This window comes from Amblyomma mixtum, chromosome 10, assembly GCF_055824585.1.
Source record: "Amblyomma mixtum isolate Tamu chromosome 10, ASM5582458v1, whole genome shotgun sequence".
NCBI classification, from domain to species: domain Eukaryota; kingdom Metazoa; phylum Arthropoda; class Arachnida; order Ixodida; family Ixodidae; genus Amblyomma; species Amblyomma mixtum.
Genome location: NC_143021.1, coordinates 30,244,618 through 30,266,516, shown reverse-complemented (window position 1 = coordinate 30,266,516; position 21,899 = coordinate 30,244,618). Strand labels below are relative to the sequence as shown.

At 45.6% G+C, this 21,899-nt stretch overlaps 1 long non-coding RNA gene across 1 annotated transcript; it reads right to left on the bottom strand.

The window, feature by feature from the left end:
* Nucleotides 1–10,703: 10,703 nt before the first annotated feature.
* On the bottom strand, nt 10,704–13,032 carry LOC149325506 (uncharacterized). Its single transcript, XR_016286580.1, has 3 exons — nt 12,929–13,032; nt 12,076–12,227; nt 10,704–10,882 (listed from the first exon to the last, which is right to left on the bottom strand). It is a non-coding gene; the product is annotated as an uncharacterized LOC149325506 (long non-coding RNA).
* Nucleotides 13,033–21,899: the final 8,867 nt, after the last annotated feature.

The window sequence follows — 21,899 nt, the reverse complement described above, 5'->3', positions numbered from 1 at the left end:
CTTAGCGGATTGTCGCAAAAAACGCTCTAATACATCCTGGTTAAATTTTCCAGTCAGTACGTATTGAAGCCACACTGTTTGAGCAAATATCTTGTCAGCTCAAAAGTTGACAAAACTGTGACAAGCAAGCCTGCTACAGTCTGCTGTGTCAGAAAATGATCGCGAGATATCCTTCCGGCCACCACTTCCCCCTCCCCCTTGTTGAGCCAGTACAAGAAGGAGGCGAGAACTCTGAGATCTTTGCTGCCTCCACTGATGCCGTCTTTGGGATGATTGCGATTGAGTGCGTCAAACAGATCGTTAAATTTCAAGGTGGATTCTACCGTGCCTTTAACATTCTCCAGTCCCACTGTTTTCCTTTGCGAGTAAAACTCCAGCCCACTGGCCACACATCGACTGAACAGCTGCGTAGGTAGTTTTACGCGCATCTTCTCCGTGTTCGACGGATTAATATGGGCATATGTGAGCTTGTGGCAAACACGCAAGTGTCTCGGCTGCTTTTGGTCTTGAACAAAAAGCTTATCATAGTGTGTCCATTGGACACGGCCACCAGGAAATTTTAGAACCTTTTGGGAATGCAGACGGTTGCGCACACACTTCATAAGGTGTGGAGCATACGAAAAGACAAATATGCTACGCTTGTCATCAACAGGGAGGAACGAAACAGCTTTTACCCATCACACAATACACAGGAGTGTATGACGGAAAATATAATGGGGAAAAAAAGACACGTGGGTGTGATTGTGATCAAACTGCCCACCGTGGCAGGTAATGGTAACGGAAACATCAATGCATCCTTGCATCCTCTTCTTCCCTTGGCCTTGTGCCGTTGCGCTGCTTCACTAGATATGTCAGACCAACGCGCCACTGCGCTGCGATGGCAGGTCCATCCGTCAATGGGCCTTATGTGACTCAGGTCGCGGGTAAAACGGGCAACCTCTCTCGATGAGTCATTAATTTAATTGCCACCTGCCACAGTGCGCGGTTTGCCCACAATCCGGTCGGGATGCTGTGATGACTCCACAAGGTTACATTACGTGGGTGGCTCACCTACCTCCGAGTTGCTTCTCTGGTGTGTTCACTGATTCTTTTCTCACTGTCAACGACGCCGACGACGCTGACGATGACGTCGGACTTTCTGCGACACGAACTCATTAATGCTATCGCATTAAAATGCATACCGCACTGTTGCCCGAGCGGAATTCCAACCACCACAGGTGGAAACAGGGCCACTGCGGTTTCTTATGCATTGTGGCGTGTGGGGGCGGGAACCAGTCAAGCTGTTCAGCTTTCTTTCCCTAACCTCCCCCATCATGTTGATGGAAATAAAGGCTATTATTATTATTATTATTATTATTATTATTATTATTATTATTATTATTATTATTATTATTATTATTATTATTAATTATTATTATTATTATTGCCGATCCAGGGGCCATGTTCTATAAGGTGTCCATTTTCAGTTGTTCATTTTGCGTCCATTCCGTCCTCTGTCAGTGGTCACTGAGATATGCCCGAGGCTTTCAAGCGTCTGTGGGAAGCGACCCAGAGACTGGGTGGTTGGCGACCGCACCTCACCACTGGCTGTCATTGGCTGCGATACGCAACCAATAGTGAGGTGCGGTCGCCAAACGCCCAATGGCTGGGTCGCTTCCCGCAGAGGCTCAGAAAGCCTATTATTAATTATACAAGGCGGAAAACGCTCAAACACGATGTATTTTATGCATAAGTGAAGTGAAGTTGCTCTAAATAATCAGCATTGTAGAAGGGCTTAATAAAAAAACATCTACCGACGCTTATCTCCATTAAGAAAATGTGAAGGCTCACTGGTAGGGCCACATCCTTAAATGGGCTCGATCGTCTTCCACAGCCCGCCCTTAGAAGTCGTCGCTGACCTCACGTTTTTGCACCGCCTCGCTAGAGTGATGTTCGTGGTCTGGAAAGCTTCGCGCTGGCCCGCCGCGTCCATGCGTTCAGGTGGGGGTGGGGTTTGACAGGCCAGGGCGCTGATAAACGTGTTTTCCATCGACGTAGCTCTCAATCCTCGGACGCTTTTCACGAACCGGACGACGCTATTCCTTTTCCGACGGACAGTGTTTGTGAGCTCGTTCGTCGCGCTGACAGGCCGCGTACTGGGCACACACTCGTGCGGCATGTAGAAGCACGCAGAGCGGCACGCAGAAGCGGGCGGCAGAGAGACGCGGTCGCGCCCTGATTGGCCGACGTCACCGTGGTCCACGCAGACAGCCTGCGTCGGCCGCTTTCGGCGAACGGCCCATCGCCCGGCGAACATGTCTAGCCGGGAACGACCGACGACGTCGACCACCCGGGCAGTTGGCCAGTGTTTCGCGAGAAAATCGCGTCATGGGGCCGGCCTTTAGACGAGTGGCATCACCGTCAGCAGCTGTGGCATGCTTATGCTGGACCGTGACGCCTTCAGCTATTGCTCCCGTCTCCAGCGCTTTTCCTTCACGCTTGTCCTTATATCCTCCTCCTGCTCATGCTCTTCTGCTTCCCCATTGTGGTGATGGTCACGGGATCACGCTCACCGCGATGCAGACGTGGATAACGTGAAACCTGGAGAGCTTGCCTATAACAGCTAGCGCTGCCAAGAAATTATTCCTGCTTACACTTGCTGGGTAAGATGCATAGCTCGCGGAGAGGTGCTTGGCGCTGCTAGTTCAGTTTCCTTTTGGCATTTCTTTTCTTGCGCTACTCGAGAGGTAGTAGTTGCAACACTAAAAGCAGCAGCGCGACCGCTGAGTCACGCGGCTGCACGTTCTGGTACTGTAGAAAAATCTCACCACCAATTACGACCTTAGAGAGCGTCATGCATCACGTCAGGCGTAACAATACGTGCTGTGTGACTAAAAAAGATAGGGAGACTCTAATGAGTGCGGAATTTTTCTATACAAACAGCTCTAGCAGGAAAACAAAGAGAATTGGCTTTTCCAGAGTTCTAAATTCGAAGCGTTGTAACTGCACATACACTAGACTGACCGGCCCTAGGTTCCGTTTGCAATGGCAGCAGCAGGGCAGGAGGCAAATTTGTTATAAAGACGAATACATATGAAATTAAACAAATAACAGCGTTAACGTAAAAACGGCTTTCTCAAAACGGCTGCTGAGTCGAGGAAAGCGGGTCGAATTAGTTCACAAACGGAGGCGCTGCGACATATATTCTCGGCTGGTTCCTTGGGCCTTCTCTCTTTGAACTAAAATCAGACGATAAGACAGCACCCTAAGGTTCATTGCGACCTAGACCAGCGATGAAATAAATCTTGGATGCAGCTGAACCAAGCCTTTCGCATAACAAGAGATTCTGTACAAGCGCATTTTTCAACAGGAAGGTGTTTGTGAAAGGAAAATTTTTGATATGACTTAAGAATTTATTTAAAAATCAAGAAATTCGTAGGTCTCCCCTCAAAATGCGAACATTCTTTTCGGGCTAACGTTTTATTATAGTCAGAAACGTTACTCATTTTTTTTTATGGCAGTCTAAGCGGCTCCATGCGAGCGATGGACAAACCTTAAAACACTGTTTTGCTACGCATCGAAAAATTTGTCCATCCCCTTCAACATTTCTATAACTTTTCCTTACAAAATTCAACATTGCCACGAAATTAAAATTGATGTTTAAAAATTGTGGACCTAGTCGCGTTGGAGGGTGCATGCTAGGCTAGTAGAGGCGGTCATTCTCAACTTCTACGCTCCGCTGTTTACACAAGCGGTACAGAAATCACTGCCATGTGGAAAGTGCGAACTTAACACAAAATTATATTATTTTCCTAGCCACAACGTAAATGGCGGAACATGCATAAGAGCGGGGCATGCGGCTGAAATCAGCATGCACATTCATTGTTTGCAGGGTCCAACATGAATGCACATTGCTAATTTCTTCCACAGCTGGAACGCGACATGAATGAGGTGCACTTCTTTGTCCGGGCAAATAAATGGTCCTTATCTTCCTAGCCTCCTTACACATATAATGAATATAGCAGCTACACATGACGAATATAGCAGCTGTGATAGAATCATTTTCGCTCGATATCGATTACTGCCATCAGCTAGTCTGCCTCATTCCAGCGAGAGGGAAGGCACGGGGCAATAGCAGTACATAAAGTACTAGCTAAATAGGCTTCGAACGGGACCATTACATCCCTTCTTCCCAACTTTTCGTGCATTATCGTCACTCACACCTGCGCATAAAGCCTGCCACACGTTCTACACGTGTGTTCAGCGATAATTCTCAGCAAACAGCACCTCTTAAATAATTTCACCTACTGGTGACTCCAGTCCGGTGAGCAGGAAGACAGCAAGAATGGTTTCCAAACGAAACTCTTTAACTGGGCTAACTTGCGACGCAAAGAACTGAATGGCTTGGCGGCGGCACAGTGACAAGCGTGCTCGGCGGTCGTTGAACAGAATGTTCGCCGCTCTTACGCGTGCACAGTTTAAAGCTTATAGTGACCTGTCGAGATACGACGTGCAGGTTGCTAGACCGTTCTGGAACAATGTAGAATTGGCTCCGCCTGGATGCAATATATCGAGTAAATCCAGGCGCGTCTTGCATCACAAACAAAACGATAAATCGGCGTGTGGGCAGCTTTCAAGAATGAAAAAACAAACGCTACAAAGAGTAGCGACATTATTTTGGTCTAATTAGCTTAGTCAAATTACCTCATTAGGGTCATAGCCTTGGCGCCTGATAGGAATCACGCTGTTGTGGTCTCCCAAGCGTTCCACTCTGGCGTAGGGTCTGCATTTTCCTATGCCGTCTCTTAGTCCTGGCGTTACAAAATTGCGCAATGATACTTCTGTTTCGTTAGCGTGCAAACATTAATGTTACAAGATAAGTTATCAGAAAACATTAGGAGCCCGTTTCCTCGCTTGCCAGCGTGCGGTGTCGCACTGCATTGGGGTATGGCATAAAAAACATCGATTCAGCCGTTACTGGTGCTCGAACTCGCAACAATGCGGACAGATAAACTTCGCTGGTCGCTGCATTTGGTTTAGGCTTACGTTTATCGGGGTTTAACGTCGCAAAGCAAATCAGGCTATGAGGGACGTCGTAGTGAAGGGCTCCGGAAAAATCGACCTCCTGGGGTTCTTTAACGTGTAGTGACATCGCACAGTACGCGGGCCTCTAGAATTTCGCCTCCATCGAAATTCAGCAGCCGCGGCCGGGATCGAACCCGCGTCTTTCGAGTGGTCGCTGCATTTTACCGCTGCTCCATCGCCGCAGTTTTTTTTATTTCATTGGAAAGTGGTCGAAAAAGAAAAAAACTTTAACATACTCATGCCTACAATCACCTAGCTGCATAATGCAAGCAAGAAATAGTCTCTCACTTTATCACCATTACAAACATCAAACGTTTGGGCGTCACACACATGCACCTTGTTGGGATATACCCAGGAGGATCTACTAGCGCAGCAGATGCTCCTCGCCGCATAGCGAACTGCTCTAGGAACCTTGATTGCGATGATCCTGATGATATGTCATTGTGGTCAATCATACGGCTCTGCCGAAGACTGAATAGACCCATAAACGCAAACAGATCGCGAGACAAAACCATTTTTTTCCTGCTTCAGTCTTTAATGTCCTTCTTCAGCGTTCATTGTAATATGCCCCATGAGAACATAACAACATGGCACGGAATAAAGCAACGATGAATGGTCTATGACGTATCCCAAACGCGGAATTCATCGTCTTTTGGTACACACATTTCGTTAGCGTGAACCTGTACTTTGACTGGCAGTGTTAATCTACGTAATTTTGAACCTAACATTTTTGCAGAATATTCATCGCACATTCTCTTAACACGCTATAAAACACTGGTACAAGAAAAACACGATAACGCCACCGCACCAACAGTATAGGGAAGAACGACACAGTAAGAGCCTGAGTCGTCTCCTTTCTGGAGGGCTATAAAGGTAATCAAAGAAAGCTCACAGTGAGGAAATTGAAGGTGTCAGTACCTTCCTTAAGGAATTCCCAAAAAGGCCTCTAACGAGTGGGTACAGTAGGTGTGAATTGGAATGGCAAATGAGGGCTAAGACGTCTAATAAGCACCGCTGCTAGAAAAGAGTGCTTTGCCGGTTTGAAAAAGAAAAAAAAATGCGAAACAAGCTAATGCACGAATAAGTGAACAAGGGCAGTTCCACCAGATTCATGGGAAAGAAACAGGTTCTCAAGACGCATGGGCTGCTATTGAGAGTGTTACACGAAGCTTTGAAGGTTGTTGTTGTTGTTGTGACTGAGAGAAGGATAAAAAGGAAATTGCACGGGCCTGCCAACTGGCTGAAGCCGAGCCACCACCGCTGCCACGTGCAGATAGAGAAGAGTTAAAAGATCACAGGAAAGAAAAGACGCGCGTCGCAGCAACAGCTGAGTCCGCCGGAGCGGACGCTGCTGAAAAAACAGATAAGCGGCCGAAACCGCGCTCGCCGAAGCGAGAACAGATATAAGCCTTGAAGGCTACCTTCCGGCGTGATATACCGCTACTCTTGCACGCGCTGTGCTCTGAATGTCTCCGTCTTTATCAGCACCCTTCCGTGTGCCAGTCATTTGAAAAAGAGCAACCTGGAAAGCCTAAAAACTGAAATATGAACGCCTGGCCGCTTTACGCAAGCAAACAGCGCTCTAAACCGCACTTGGACCAGCATGCAGCAGATCAGAAGAAATGGCGGCAGATTTGAAACTGTGCTTGAACGCGCCATTTTTAAAGCACGCTGTAAATCACACGAAACGTCGGGCGATTTATAACAAAAAATTCAATTATCATTGGTATTCTTTCTATGGTGTTGAAATCTGTGGTGGTTCGGCCGCTCAGCATCCCCCGAAATTAGGAACGATGTCTGCATATTCACCGCGAACCACTGAGGCAACGAAGCAAACGGCGTCGTTTCAAGTTCGGCGATCCTTCTAGAAGCAGTTCGGGGCACAGCCGCTGTATGCGTCGACTCGAGAAAACTCGGGCTTTGCAGCTCCAACGATGCAAACAGCTTGCTTTCTGACCGGTATATACCAGGTGTCCCAGCTAAATGTAATCAAGCTTTTAAAAAACACGGGGTGTCCTAACCGTCTGAAACCAAATGAGGGTTGAAGCCGCCGCGGTGGCTGAGTGGCTATGGTGCTCGGCTGCTGACCCAAAAGACGCGGGTTCGATCCCGGCCGCGGCGGCTAGAATTTCTTTGGGCGAGAAATTCTAGAGGCCCGTGTACTGTGCGATGTCAGTGCACGTTAAAGAACCCGAGGTGGTCGAAATTTCCGGAGCCCTTCACTGCGGCGTCTCTCGTAGCCTTAGTCGCTTTGGGACGTTAAACCCCACAAAACCACAACCAAATGAGGGTTGTTTAGAGCCGCGTGACCTAGTCTGCAGTACTTTTTTCGGTCTTCAAGGTTGATTAATTATTTTAAGCTTAATTAACTAACATTTTAATTATGGACATGAGAAACAAAGTGTCAATGGAAAAGTTGTAGATCGCCTTGAGAAACAGCTTACCGAGACATTTGCAGCAAAGTAATATTTACGTAAAGTAGTTTTTTTACCGGCCCTCAACCATAACCCGCACAATAAGAAAAAGCTTCCACATGACAACTGTGCCACTTCAACGTCCCAAGACGCGCCTTGAAGAATAAAATCCATTTTTTCTGAAGTCCTCTCCTCGATGAGACTTTGGGTGCACATTGGGCAGAGAAGTGAGCGAGCAGCTGGTCACGTGACAACTTTCTTTTAAGGCCAATAAATGAAGCTACGTAAGTCGTAACTTGACGGAAACAGCACTACTAGCGGTTTTTCGAGGTGATATAAAACTTTTGCATTGACACTTTCTTCCTGAAGTCAATAATTAAAAAGTTAGCTAATTAAACTTAAATAATTCATTAACTTTGAAGAGCGAAAAAAATACTCAAAACTAGGCCACGCGACTATGAACAACCCTGAGTTGGGTTCACTGGACTAGGACACTTCGCCTTTTTTAAAAGTTTGGTTGCATTTTGCTGGGACACCCGGTATATTTACAATGCGCGATTTTTGCTTTTTCGACGGAAGCTGGAGGGTGTGTAGCCGCGCCATGCCCGTAAATGTTCTCAGCAAACGAGAGAGCCACGTGAGAAAAGTATTTTGTAAGTGAGAAATCCTTCTGCATCTGCCGCGGACCCATGTGAGGCACGTAAAAAATTCGCAGCGTACCAGGTGGGTATCGCGAAGCGCCCGAGGCATGACGCTGGTCTCGATCACGGCAGAGAAGGCGCGGATGCTCCGTAACCAATTAGTCCACATTGCCTCGCATGTGTGAAGCGGCGACGGCGACCACTTCTAATCGAGAGAGAGTGCGGCGATCTGAAAGCTGCTACAGTACACTGTAAAAAAATTTGCTCAAGTTTACGTAGAAACCTGGAGGCAATGCGTTGCCGAGCACTTTCCGCAATTCATAAACGGACACTTTGAGAAACGGCAAGTCCTTAAGAAGGACTCAGTACGTACATCAACCGTAAAAAGAAATTAGTTTACGTATTGCTTCGTTTAACTCTTTCGGACCCTTCTCTGTATACACCATACTTAAGCGAACCGTAAAAAATATTTGTTTACGTATTCTTACGTTTAACCTCTCTTGGACCTTTTTCCGTGTACTCAAGTGATGCGGCTTGTCGCGAATGGCTTGAACAAAACTTTAAAGCCAGACGACCATACTGGCAAGCCCTCTGAAGTCATACTGACACTGCTGATGCATGGTGCGGCCAGAATGATGGCGTGGAGTGTTAAGTTGAATATAAGCTGTCAACCGCATCCAGATTCTTAATTTGTGTGACTCATCAACGTGTCTTGACTCACGTTAAATCATGTACAATAGCAGTCCAGGTGGAGAAGAAATGAAGCACTATTACACACAAGCTCTTCCTTTATGCATGTTGTGCATTGCGTACATACAAAGCATGTGGCTTAGAATGAAAGAAGAGTGTTTGGGTGAGTAAAGGCACATACGTTTTATTTTCATGACAAATTGCATACATTGTACGTCTTCATATTGCTGTCAGATTCAACTGAAAAGCATAAGAAAGACCTCACTTAGCAAACACAATCAAACTATTCACTATTGACCAACTGGCTTTTGTAGGGTCTTGCAAAAATATTTAATGAGAACCAAACCATTACGTTTCATTGGCCAAATACACTTTTTCTTTATAGGAAAGAAAGTAAAATCCACAGGACCAGGAAAAAACACACAATGTGCTTACCTGGACAACACTGTGTGCATGAATGCCCTGAGCTGCCGAAAAGAAGGTAGCTCAGGATGAGTGCCAAAAAAAATTCAATGCAGATACCTTCTTGCTGTCCATAGTACTCACTGCAAATCTTAGTGAGCAAGGAACAATGGCAACATCTTAGTATGGCTGAAAACTTGCCCACAAGCAATGTGCAAGTGCACTTCCTCAAGTCTTATGCTCGCTCACAGCTTCCATTATCTCAGCACGGGCAAGAAAATGTACAGGTCTCCGATTTCGAATGAAAATGCAGTCATAGATACCGGTCACTGCCCATTGAGGTATTCCAATAAGTCTGCAGTACACCTTACAAGGAGCGTATCCTCATGCTTTCAGAATGGGCTCTTTTCAGGAATCTAACCAAATGCTGTTGCCATGTGGATCTTATCGAAATGACCCAAAAAGATGAAGTGTCCTCATGTGTCTGGTGCAAAAAAGGGCTAAAACGTGAGTCTTTCTGCTTCTTCATCAGCTGTGAAATGTTATTCCTGGTGCTTCGCACTGCCTGAAAGTCTCTTTTTGTCTTTTTCAAAACGTTCTATATCAGCAAAACTTCTCCCTCAAAAACATTTCAGCACCTATGAAGAAGCAGAAATACCCACGTCTTAGGCATTTTTTCACAAAATACATAAGTAAGGCTCGCCTTTCTGGGCCATTATTTCGAAAAGGTCCATGTGGCAACAAACTTGGGACATTTTCTGCAAAGAGCACTATAAGTTCTGAAGCCTGAGAATTCATTCCTCATGAGATGCCTGTCGATATGACAGGATACCTCAATGCTCTGTTACTGGGGTCTGTGAGTGCACTAGCACTAAACTCAAGGATGTGTACATTTCCTCGCCACGTGCTGCAACAATGTATGTTGTGAGCAAACGCGTTAAAGGTATCAAAGAACTGTGCTTCCAGCTTGCTTGTGGAGGGAAGCGCAAGAGTCTGGCCATGCTCAGCTGTAACCTTTGCTGCTTGTTCATTGAGTTCTGCAGTTAGTACTAGGGACAGAAAGAAGGCACCTGAATCAGCTCGTCTTTGACACCCATCCTGCGTGACCTTCTTCTCGTGCAACATAGCAGGCAACTCCATAAGGTCCTTCATGCACATGGTGTCATTCGAGTCAGTGTGTTGCATGAGGTATTTCTTCCCGGTCGTGTGGTTTGCGCTATTTTCTAGAAATTCTTTAAGAAATTACTACTTAATCCTCCACTTCCTGAAGACAAAGTGCTCGACAGGGCAGTTCCACTTATTGTGCAGCAACCTATTTTCTCATACGTCAGAGGCACTTAGCTATCAAGCAGTGCTTACTGTATTCAGCAGTGAAGTGTACATGCGAGATATCATTCTTTCCAAGTTCTCGCAGTGGCATCTCATGCAAGAATATCGAAATTCTCTTCAATTTGTGCTGATATTTTTAAGGATATGCACTCTTATTAGGTGAAAAACAAAAGCTGGTCACATACTAAACAGCAGAAGCAGAGCACCAAGGTACTCACCAATTGCTTGAAGAGCTGTCTGCCAGTTCTCGTGCCATCCCAAATATGGGTACTTTTGAGTGCACTCCTGTCAATGTCTTCATCACGTCAAGCCACTCCAGCATTTCAGTCGAAAGATTTCCCTCTAAAAAAAGGAGTTTGTTTTGTTAGACTGGACATATTTAATTTTACTTTGCACTAGGTACATGGCATTTTACTGCCCTAAACTAAACAATACCAATCATGAATCACATTATGAATTTTGTCATATATGATCACAAAATTTGGTGTATGCGATATTCTTATAAATTCTGATCAAAATAAAGCTGACATAGTTAAGTATCATTTCTAGAAATGTGGTATCATGGAAGGAGGCTAACCAGATAACCTGCATGAATGTTTTTAGATGGATGCAAGAGTCGGCACTCTAGCATACAAAATGTAAAGGGTCATCCACTCTTACAGCGAACACATGGCCGCTCTTTTCAGACAGCCACTGCAAGTGACACAGCCGCTCATCGCAGCAGTGTGGCGCTGGAGAAGGAGCTGAATGTGGTGTTTCGCCTCATCTGCCACTTCGTTTCGATGGCCTTCCAATGAGCCTTTCAAAGAGCACAGCCATGCGCTCGCGTGTTCGCACTAAGAGTGGACGACCCTGTACAATATGGCAGGTTTCATCTTCTAACATGTAACTTCATGCTCCAATCCCGATCTAATTATGCAAAAAAATTTTCAACCTTCCATTCTGTATAAAGGAAAAACTCCTATGGGCTCTGTTCACTAGCCTCTGCAAGTACACGCGAACTGTGCACGTTTTGCATTCAGTTTTGATAGCTTTGCTCTCTATATGACGTCTTTTAGTATAAAACAAAAAAAATGAAATTAATTTTTCATATTGCCTGAGCTACTGAGGAGGTACAGAATATAAATGCAAAATGCCTTTTGTCCCTGCATAAAATTGTTAATAGAGATATAGCTGTGCTTAACTCAAAGAACTATTGTGCAGAACTGGGCTATTTCGCATTAATTCGCTGAAGCCAGAAAATGTGTGTAAAATATAGAAAGTCCTAGTTCTTTCTCGTTCTTGTGTTCATTTTTGCTACTCGTTTCAACAAACCAAGGCTGAAAAAGCATTAAAAGAGGGCCATGCAAAATAGTATAAGTGCAGCAATTCATACGCCTTTATAATGTGGCCATATATCATTTATGTTATAGCCAGAGTACCATATATATTCACCATGCTGGAGCACTGAAAAAAGGTGAAAGAAGTACTAAACGAAGGTTTGATAATCCTCTAAGCACGTCGCAGAAAAAATGAGGCTGGGTATGATGTCTCACCTCTGTAGAAATCCAAGTCATGACATTTGCTTCCCCCATGATGAAGGCTCAGCACATAATAAGGCGACAGAAGGTTTGTCATTTCCAAGAAAAGGATCCATAAATACTGCTTCCTGCTCATAAGACAGAGCGGCACTCATTGTAGATTCTACCTTCAATGCAAAAAGCAAAGTTTGTTTGAGTGGACTAAACTAGAAAAAAAGCATAAAATATCTATGCCCAAATGTCTGAACTGAAAGAAATTGAGTGTATTGTAATAGTGAATATGTTAATATATCGCATGCAAGATATGCATGATATTCAACTCAGCTACCATTGGCTTAGCTACTATCGTGTACATTATTATCACAAAAATAGTGATATAGTAGCAGTGAAGATTTCATAGAAATAAAGGAAAGGACTTAGTGTTGGCTGTCATTTTCACAGCAGGCACCGGACCAATAGCTAGTGCAAAGGAAACAGGAGAAATGGCCGACGAGAGGACCAGGAGGAAGGCAGATAGCATAGGAGGACATGGAGGACATAGGATACAATAGGAAGGCAAGGCTTGCATAAAGCAAAATTAAGACATTAGTAAAGATGTACAAGACCAACCACATCACTGTACAGAGTGGAAGACCTTCATTAACCATATTTAGCTCACAATGTGCTCTCATATATCCTTGTAGTAAAATTGGTAATTATTAATACCATAACTCAAGAAGTGAAACCAATACAGGGGTGAAGGGCAGTCAATTAGCCATGGGCGTGATGCTTGTGCCTTCCTAGCAGGAGACAGATTGATGATTCAGTTTAATATCAGGTCTCAGATACTAATAGTTCAATATTAGCAGCTGAACATTGTTTCAAGCACCCTTCTAAAACATATGTGCAGCATTTTTCACAAGACAGTGCATGCTTCAGTTGGGGTACCTGCTGGGAGAGTAGTGTACAGTCAGGCTGGAATGAAATATGAGCCAAGCGGATGAACAAAACAAATTATTTTGCCTGTGTGCTTTCAACTGCAGTATACAGCTAGCCTAATTCATGTTTCAGGGTAAAGAATCTACTGAAGTACTCATTTACAAGCCTTTTCTAAATGAATATCTCGCTGTAAAGTAGAAAAGTGCGACATATGTGTGTTTGCATTTCATTCCGCCCTGACTGTACATGCAGAACATGTCTGTAATAAGTATTATTATCAGTGATGGCTGTTACTTCCAACTCTAAGCAGATAAGTGAAACCTCCAAGCCCTCCTTGAAGGCAAGAGTATATGCAGACAAGATGCTAAACACGCTTTGAAGTATGTAGATTTGATATTCAGCACGGGAAATACTGCTACATTAATAGCGAGCACTTCAGGTCAGTACACGGTGCCTTTGAAACTTCTTGCCTAAAATTTTCTCGCGAAAATGCAAAACGCATGCAAAAGTGCAATCTGTAGGCACAACAATTCATGCTGTGCAAGCAACAAGAAAAAAAAATGAAGGCAATGCTGTGATACTCTTTCAGTTATCCAGGTGTAAAAATGATAATGCATGCTGGCTGATGTTGCTACTTAATGAAAAATAGCGGCTACTGCTCACTTACAACAAACGCTTTCTCAGAACAAACAATGAAATAAGCAATGCTAGTCATGCAGCCTCTCGTCATTCCTTTTACGAAGACAGCCTTTAATGCATTTGGAATGCAAGCCTCCCCGCCAGTGCAGCGACACAAATACACGGAGGTTCGAATGCCAACGATATAAGAGTTAATTTACCACGTCGTCATTATAACGTAAACGATTCACACGCGCTCTGCACCAGGCCGCCAGTCAACGCCAACTCTTTGATCACGTACTGCCTTGATGCGGTACATGATAGGTTGCACCGAGTGTGCGACGCTACCAAAAAACACGAGCAAGCAGTGTATACAAGTGAGCGCAAAGCAGATGTAGCCAAGCACATGCAGCAGCCGATGAGCAACCTAGATTATGAAAACGGGCGCACTAAGGCGCGCCTGAAATGGAAAGGAGCGCGAAAGGCGCGCACGCCAAAGGTCCCTCCTGAAAACAATACAGCACGGCGATAATCCAGGCGACGATGGCTGAAGCACGCAGAAGCTCGAGCTGGCACGCTAAGGTGCGCGCGGAGCACAGCACGGACAAAATCCGACCACGCAGAAGAGTGCGCTGAGAACATGTCGAGAAGAGAGAAGAAGAACCGCGGCAGAGGCATGGGGAGGGAGGCGAGCGCTTCGAGAGACGTACCGCCATGGCCGACTTTGTGTCGGGCACCGCACTCCCGGCGGGAAGAAGAGCCACTCGGGCCACTACAAGAGCTGCGGTGAAACGTTGTCGGCGTAAGACGCGCGCAAAAACAGTTGAGGGTTACTCTGGTTGCGCGTGGAACGAAGACTGGAACGACGAAAGTGGCGCAATGGCTGGCGCACGCCGGCGTGGACCACAACGGCCAAAATGAACCACTGGCCACCGTTTTTACCTCCATGCCACCGCCAGCCAAACGTGCTTGGCTTAGCTTGGCTTGTTGAAAGAACGCGACAGTCGACAATAGAGGAAGTCGCATGGTACGGTCAACCTTGGAATGCAGGGAAAGACAGGAAAAAAAAAACAGACCGCGGACATTCACGGCGAGGTTGAGAGGATGATGCCCTCTCCCGAACGGCGTGGCGTGCTCCCTGCTCTCTGGTAGGAAAGGTTCCTTTTCACAATGGGCTCATTCCTCCCTTTCTGCTGCCTCTACCCCTGCGAAGAAAGAAAGCTTTACCCAAGGAGAAGCAGAACGGAACTGGACGCGCACCCTCCAAAGCAGTAGCATGTAACTACTGCGAGACGCCTCAAAGAGCAGTTGTAGTGAGCAATTCTCTGTGTATTGCTTTCTTGTTTTCCAATGCGTTAATTAAATCAGTTTGTTAAAGTTTAGTCGTATTTATAATTGACCTAAAACGAACGAAACATATTTGCGTTACCAAAAAAAAGGTAATTTTTCGAAGGTTGCTGGAAGCGGCTGCAAAATAAAGTTGTTTCTCTCTCTCTGGAAGCTGCTGCACTCTGCTCGGTAATCTACGCCACGCATTAGGGCATTCCGTAGTAAGCACTAAATGAACGCCAGATTCTTGTCGGCTAGTGACAACGCTTCTGCATACCGAGCTGTGCGCGCTTGAGACAGCACCTGTCTTCGCAGCGAAAGGTGAAATACGACTCCGGCACGACAAATCGTTTGATGCAGAGCAGTGAAATTACACTTACTTTTCACACGTCGGTCTTCCGTGCGTCAAAGCGTACTTGCGCCACTGCGTCCACAAGAACGCAAATTGTCGTTGAAAAGAGAAGCAAAGTGGAGCAGCCACCACAGCAGCGCACTCAGTGGCGTAGGGGTATAAAGGTGACCCCAAGGCACCTACCGAGTTCAAAGCGAGTATCTCTAAAATTTCGGGGGAGGAGGAGGGAGTAGGATGAAAGGTGTATGAGCACCAGCACAACTTGCTCGGCTGCGCACATGCCCCTGGCCTCCCCCATTTCGTTCCCAGAGATCGCAAATGTAGCAGACATAAAATTTTTTTTCAGCACCAATTTTTCAAAGAAAGGGTGCTGCGTAAGCCCATTTTCACATCTGCTGTCAGACCCTAACGCTTGGCACCCCCTGGAAATGTGGCACCGTGCAAAAAAAGGCTGTTCATTAACAAAAATGCTTCAAGTAATAATTATCGATTTCAGAGGAAATATTGCATATGCAAAATAGAATTGAAATTGAATTGAATGTGTTGTAACCCAAACACCACTTTTCAAAAGTCTTAGTAGATGCTACGGCCTGGAGTATTTCGGCTCTGTGGGCAGCCCTGAACCGAAGCTAATATTAAAAAAGCGCGTCAGTGACTTCTCTCCGCTCATTTGCAGCATTTGACAAATGCTCTAAAAAAGAATTTAACAGCAATGTCATTAACGTTTGACCAAAACAAAAACGTAACGCTGCTGTGATGGTTCCCGTATTAGCTGGGACGGCTCAGGCGCCCACTGAAACAGTGAGACAGATATTGCCCCCTTTCCAATAAGAAATTATTATTGATCATGCAGGCATGAAAGTAAGCAGCGGCGTGAAATCATGACAAGCCTTGCTCTGTTTCTGTTGTCGTTAATTAAGTTATTAATGCGTTTGGCGGTAACACAATGCCGAAGGAGTCAACCGCTGTGTGGTGTTAAGCTTTGCTGCCTAACAGAATGTTCAAGTTTTCTTCCCTGCAACGTCTACGGGTGAATAATGACGATTCCTCCGTTATTGAACTGAAGTACGGTCTCCTCCTCCGTGTTTTCTAAAAATGCAAATGGTCCTTTTTTTCCACGTAGTAAGTCTCCGTAAAGTCACGGACTTTTTTTACAGTGTAGGCTTGTTCGCGACCTTTGGGACACATAAAGACCTGAGGTGGGGTAGGTAAATGTTTAGATAGCCGTAGTGTAAACGGCGTTGACGACACGATCTGTACAGCAATCAGTGCAAAACATGGATAAAAATCCTTGCCATATATGATGTGTGCTATACGTATATTAAAGCCCCCTGCTGTGCATATAAAGCATAGCGCTTTGTTTAGAAACTTGTAGGACCTGATGGTACCCCAACCACGAGTGAGCTTGAGACGCGAAATAGCAACATTTTTACTTTATTCGGTTCCAGAAGCCAGCATTCAGGGAGCGGCTGGCGTTCAACATTGACGAGACCGACTTACAGTGGCTCAGAAGAGCAAGGTTCCGGGCTAGTTGGTTATGCATTTGAAGGAAGAAACAGCGCGACGAAACACGTACACATGAAGAAATGACACACACACGAGCGCTGACTCACATCTGAAAGTTTATTCTGGTGAAAAGACCCTCAAATATAAAACATGAGGGGGTGGCTAACAGGGCTGCTCAACGATAACCGGCAATCAGTGTGGTCGCGTCACAAGATGACACAAAAACACAACAGGGAACAAAAGAAAGTTATAGGCGATAAAAAGGCGATGTAAAGGGCCGCGTAACAGTTGTCAGTTAGGTAACATTAACAAAAACTATGAAAAAGTAGCCAAAAGGGCGGGGATAGGTAAAATCTTTGAAGGACACAGATGAAAATTATTCAGGTGAAACCATAAAATATAACAAATGTAAAAACGTGAAGAAGGTAAATGTTTTAAAAAACGTGCCCAAAAAGGGGGTGTAGAACTAAAAGCAAGATAAAAGCGGTAGCAACGAAGATTCCGTGAATTAATCAGCTGTGTGTGGCGCACCAGAAACTTCGGCGTTAGTCAACACACCCAGAAAATCTAGCTCTTTCTTTGGCAAGGAGAGGGATGGAGTACTGACGCAGTCTTGACCGGCATAATGGATTTGGAGGGCTTCAACGATTTCCCTTGTTAACTTATCTCGTCCTCGCCCAATAGTGGTGCAACGATTAAAGTCAGGGGTGCAGACTCTTTCGGGGGTGTGCTTAGCCAGGTGCCCAGTGCTTAGCCAGGTGCCCAGAAATGGCTATACTTTTAACATTGTTGTGGTGTTCTTGGAGTCTGATATTGATACACCTTCCCGTTTGACCAATATAACTCTTCCCACCTGACACTGGCACAGAGTAAATTATTCCTGAATCACAGGGGACATACCGGTCAGAGTGTGTCACTCTGCACCCTCGGGGTTCCTGCGGGTTATTCACTTTGGAACAGAGGGCGGAAAGCTTGTTGGGAGCCGTGAAGACGAGATCCACACCGGCGCGCTGTGCGACTTTTTTTAGACGGTTCGAAACCTGCAACAATCGCGGTCGGTGTAAAAAAAAAGGAAAATTCAATGACAGGCATGAATTAAGTTGTGGATTTGAGATCGCCTTTAATCTGCAATTTTTAGTGGTGACTGCAGGGGTACATGTTGCTCCGTGCTGTTCTTTTAGCGCTTTGCGGTTTTCGCGCGGTCCGCTTCGGTTTCCTGTTGGGTCCTCGACGCCGAAATTTTGCGGCGTACTCTTCCTGCTTGTGTATGACGCGTCAGAACGCATAGTCTTGCCTCTGTCAAAGCTTTAGAGCCCAAAGGCTTTGCTTTGGGGCATAGAAGCTTGCCTTGTTCGAGGGTTGCAAGTTTCTTTGGTTACAGGAACTCGAGCACTGTTCTTTATTTTATTCTACTGTTCCTTCTTTTTTTCCGCGTGATACAAAACAGTTCCCTTTACCATAGTCTTTGGGACGTTCCTCAATCGCGGAGGAGTAACGTTCCTGCCTCACAAACCAAAGGACAGTGGTTCGAGTCTCAGCTAGATCACTTCGCTTTCCAGAGCACATTTATTTCTTCAGAGGAACTGCGTATTTGCGGCGGAATGATGTCACAACACTGTCGACCAATGAGGAATTGCGTAGCGACGTCATTACTGCTGTACGGTGTGATCGATGTGGGGTGTAGGACAGGTGGTTTGACTACACGACCCTCTCGTTCCTTCCTGATTTGCTTGACACGCCAATGACACAACATGGCGCTTCCGCCACTTGCAGCATATAATCAAAACCGGCCAGGCTGCAGTACGCGTGCATTGTTTTACGGCGAAAACTTTCCCGTGACACAGATTTTGTTTATTGAAAATGTGTACTGTAACTAACAGAAATGAGAAAAGAAAAGGCAGCAACAGAACCCTACTGTATAAACCAGTGGCTTTCAATGTCCTCCAGTACGAAGCCAATCCGTTTTTCGGGCTGACAGGGAACACTGGCCCTTGGGCAGATTCGCTGCAGCTGCTCTAGAAAGAATTTGGTTGCGCTCGCATCATGACGGACCCCGGTGCAATTTTCTTGATGTTGGTGCACAAGCATCTGCAAGCTTTGACAGGCAATGGAAAATAAACGCAGTACGCGCTTGAAAAGGCAAATCCACCGTATGGAATGAGTCAAGATGTGCCAAGCATTCAGGAAAGCACTTCCGAAAGCTCGTTAGCTTTAAGATAGAGCCTCATGACTGCAAAAGTAAAAAACGTAAAAACGGACGCATGTCGTATATTAGGTTACTTAACATCTTTTTAGCATTGCGAATAATTCAGCGGGAACTTCGGCTCTTTAAAGTACTGCAAGGGAAAAGCTTTTCCTGCCGCACTGTTTGTTTATTATTTATTTTCTATTTTTCATGTTTTATTTCTTATTCTTGTTTCTTTTCATACTTTTAGTGTGTTTTTTATTTTTCATCTTTTATTTTTGTTTCTGTTCCTTTCCTTATTTTCTTATCTTTTTTTCTTTCCTTATGTTTAATATTTATTTATTTTAATTTTTTATAAAACCGATGCATTCCCTAGATGCGCCTCTTCATGCCGAAACCTTGAGCCTGCGTGGCGGAGTGGTAGCGTCTCCGCTTCAAAGGCCAAAGGACCTTGTTCGATTCCCAGCCTCGACGCAGTTTCTTTTTAAGTAGTGACGACGAAACGCGGACAAATCTGCCGAAACGGCTGCTAACGACAGTAAGAGGCATTAAAGGTTATCGCCTTAAAAACCAGCTTTGCCAGAAGTTCTTGCCGACTTTTCCTCCAACAACACTGAGAGACCAATGTAGTAGACGAGCTACAGAATAGCGAAACCCGTTGGCTCATCGCATTAAGTGACAAGGGTTTGGACGGAGGTGATGAGCTGTACGGAGTTCTTGACGCGGCTAGAATCCTTCGTTTGAAACGAGGATGCGTTGCTTGTGCATTTTGCAACAGCTTACTCCTCGCACTGGGAAGCCGTGCGACCATTTCAGCTTGCAACTAGCGGTCAGAAGAGTTTCTAGGACGGGTGAGTGGAAACCGAATTCGAAAGCTCTGTAATGAGCCGTTTGTTAGAGACCCCTATTTCTGAGAAAAAAGTCGCGATTTCATGCAGTTATGTGTGGTAGAGAAGTGCTGTAACGGCTCGAAGACGCGGCACCTACACGCCAATATCACTGTTTACGCTTTTCCGAGCCATTTGTTCCCGTTGTACATCGCATCTTTGTACGTGTGAATGGCGACAGGTGTGAGCTAGTTCATGTTAGGCGCCCTCCACTTTAGACATCAATGCAATGAAGGAAATTTGCTGGCGCTTTAGCATTGCTAAACAAGAAATATTTTGCGGAAGCACAGCTTTTTTTAGGTAGACAGCACTACTACGTACATACCTGAAAACGCGATTGAGATTTCCCCTTGCCCAAGGAGCCAGTTATGTGCGTACTCTACTCTTTCGTCGTGAATGCCCCTTTACCTAATGTACGGGGTGGCTTATGCTCTAGTGCCGCGTTCCTGCAGCAACGTTGTCAACGCCAAAGCGTATTGCTCTAGTGTTTCTGCCACAACGTTGCCCAAGCCAACGCATGCAGCGCACATCTCTCAGTCACTACCGCTTTTTAGCGCAAAGCGCGAATATTAGTTTGGTAGTAGTATTATCAGCGTCCTTCGAAGATGATATGTTCGCTAATTACAACCCCAGTCGTGGAGATTTTTTTGTTTTCTTGTTTATTACTTTCACTTGGCACAATCCCCCAAACACAGCAATAATGCAAACAAGGAAGCATTCAAACACCCCGGATCTTATTCGGGGCTGACACGTCGGAATAGTGCTTCCGCACTAATAGCCAACACGTAAGCAATTCCCGCGACTTCGGAGGTCCTGGGTTCGGCATCTCGTTGGTTCAGATGCCACCGGTGCCATGTTGTTGTTTTTTTCTTCGGGTTTCCTGAAAATTATCTTTAAACGATGAAATAAATCACTGCTAATCTTCCCATGATCAACACCAAAAATAAAAAAACGTCCACTATACTCTTTGGTTACGGTGACTGTTGGCTTTTTTTTTTCATGTATATCATAACGAGCCGCACTTTTTCCATCACTTGTCTGCTCATATCTTGAACAGTCGCATCTGGCGTATTGTGTCCTTTGTGATTAAAAACAAAAAAAAAAAGAAGTTACAGAAAGCCTGAATTCTCTGCAGCCTTTATTGAATAAAGCTTTTATCCTCGGCGCAGGAAAAGACATCTCGGCGAGCCAAAAATGGTTGCATTAAAGGGTCAGTCTAAGTGCATAATTTAGTTCACTGGTCCTTTTAATCTACTCTGGAGTGTCTGAACTCATTGAGGGCTTTTTTCTCTCTATCTGTGCTGGTGAAAATCAACAAACTAAAAGTCCTGTGCAACTTTCCTCCACACGGGTTGTTTAAAAATTGTTCTTTGAGGAGAGGATGGCGCAGTATCGGTCTCACACGGCTCGGTGGACACTTGAAGCGCGCCGAAAGGGAAGGTAGGGAGGTGGGAGTGAAAAAGAAAGAGGTGGCGTAATCGAGGTCTCTGAAATAATTTCGACCACCTGGGGATGTTTAACGTGCACTGATATCGCGCAGCATACGGGCGCCTTAAGACTAGAGCATTGACGCCATCATCAGGAAGGCACCAAAGCAAGCACTGAAGGCGGGGTGGGGGGGGGGGGTTAAACTCCTATAAGGAGTTGGGGGAAGCGCACCTCATGAACCGATATACGCGGCTCTCGTAGACGGCTCCTGGGTGCCACCTGTTAAACCGCTTACGCATCCAACACACGTGCCTACCAGAGGGGGCGGAGAACATCCAAGTTCTGGGGCGCCGCATGCTGTGGGTCGCTCCGCTCCCGCGTAACATGGACATGGCTTCACATGAAGGCAGACGGCAAGCGCGGGTTCACACATTTTAGAGGCAATAGGATTTAAACAGGACGCCTACTACGTGGACATGACAAGGCCGTCACCCGCGGGATTCCACACGGCTTCCGTATTCCACCGGGGAATAAATGACGATGGGCTGTCTTTTCGGGCCCCAAATTCAACGCGAGCGGAGGAAGTTGCAATAACTCTCGCTGCCGCCGATCCAAA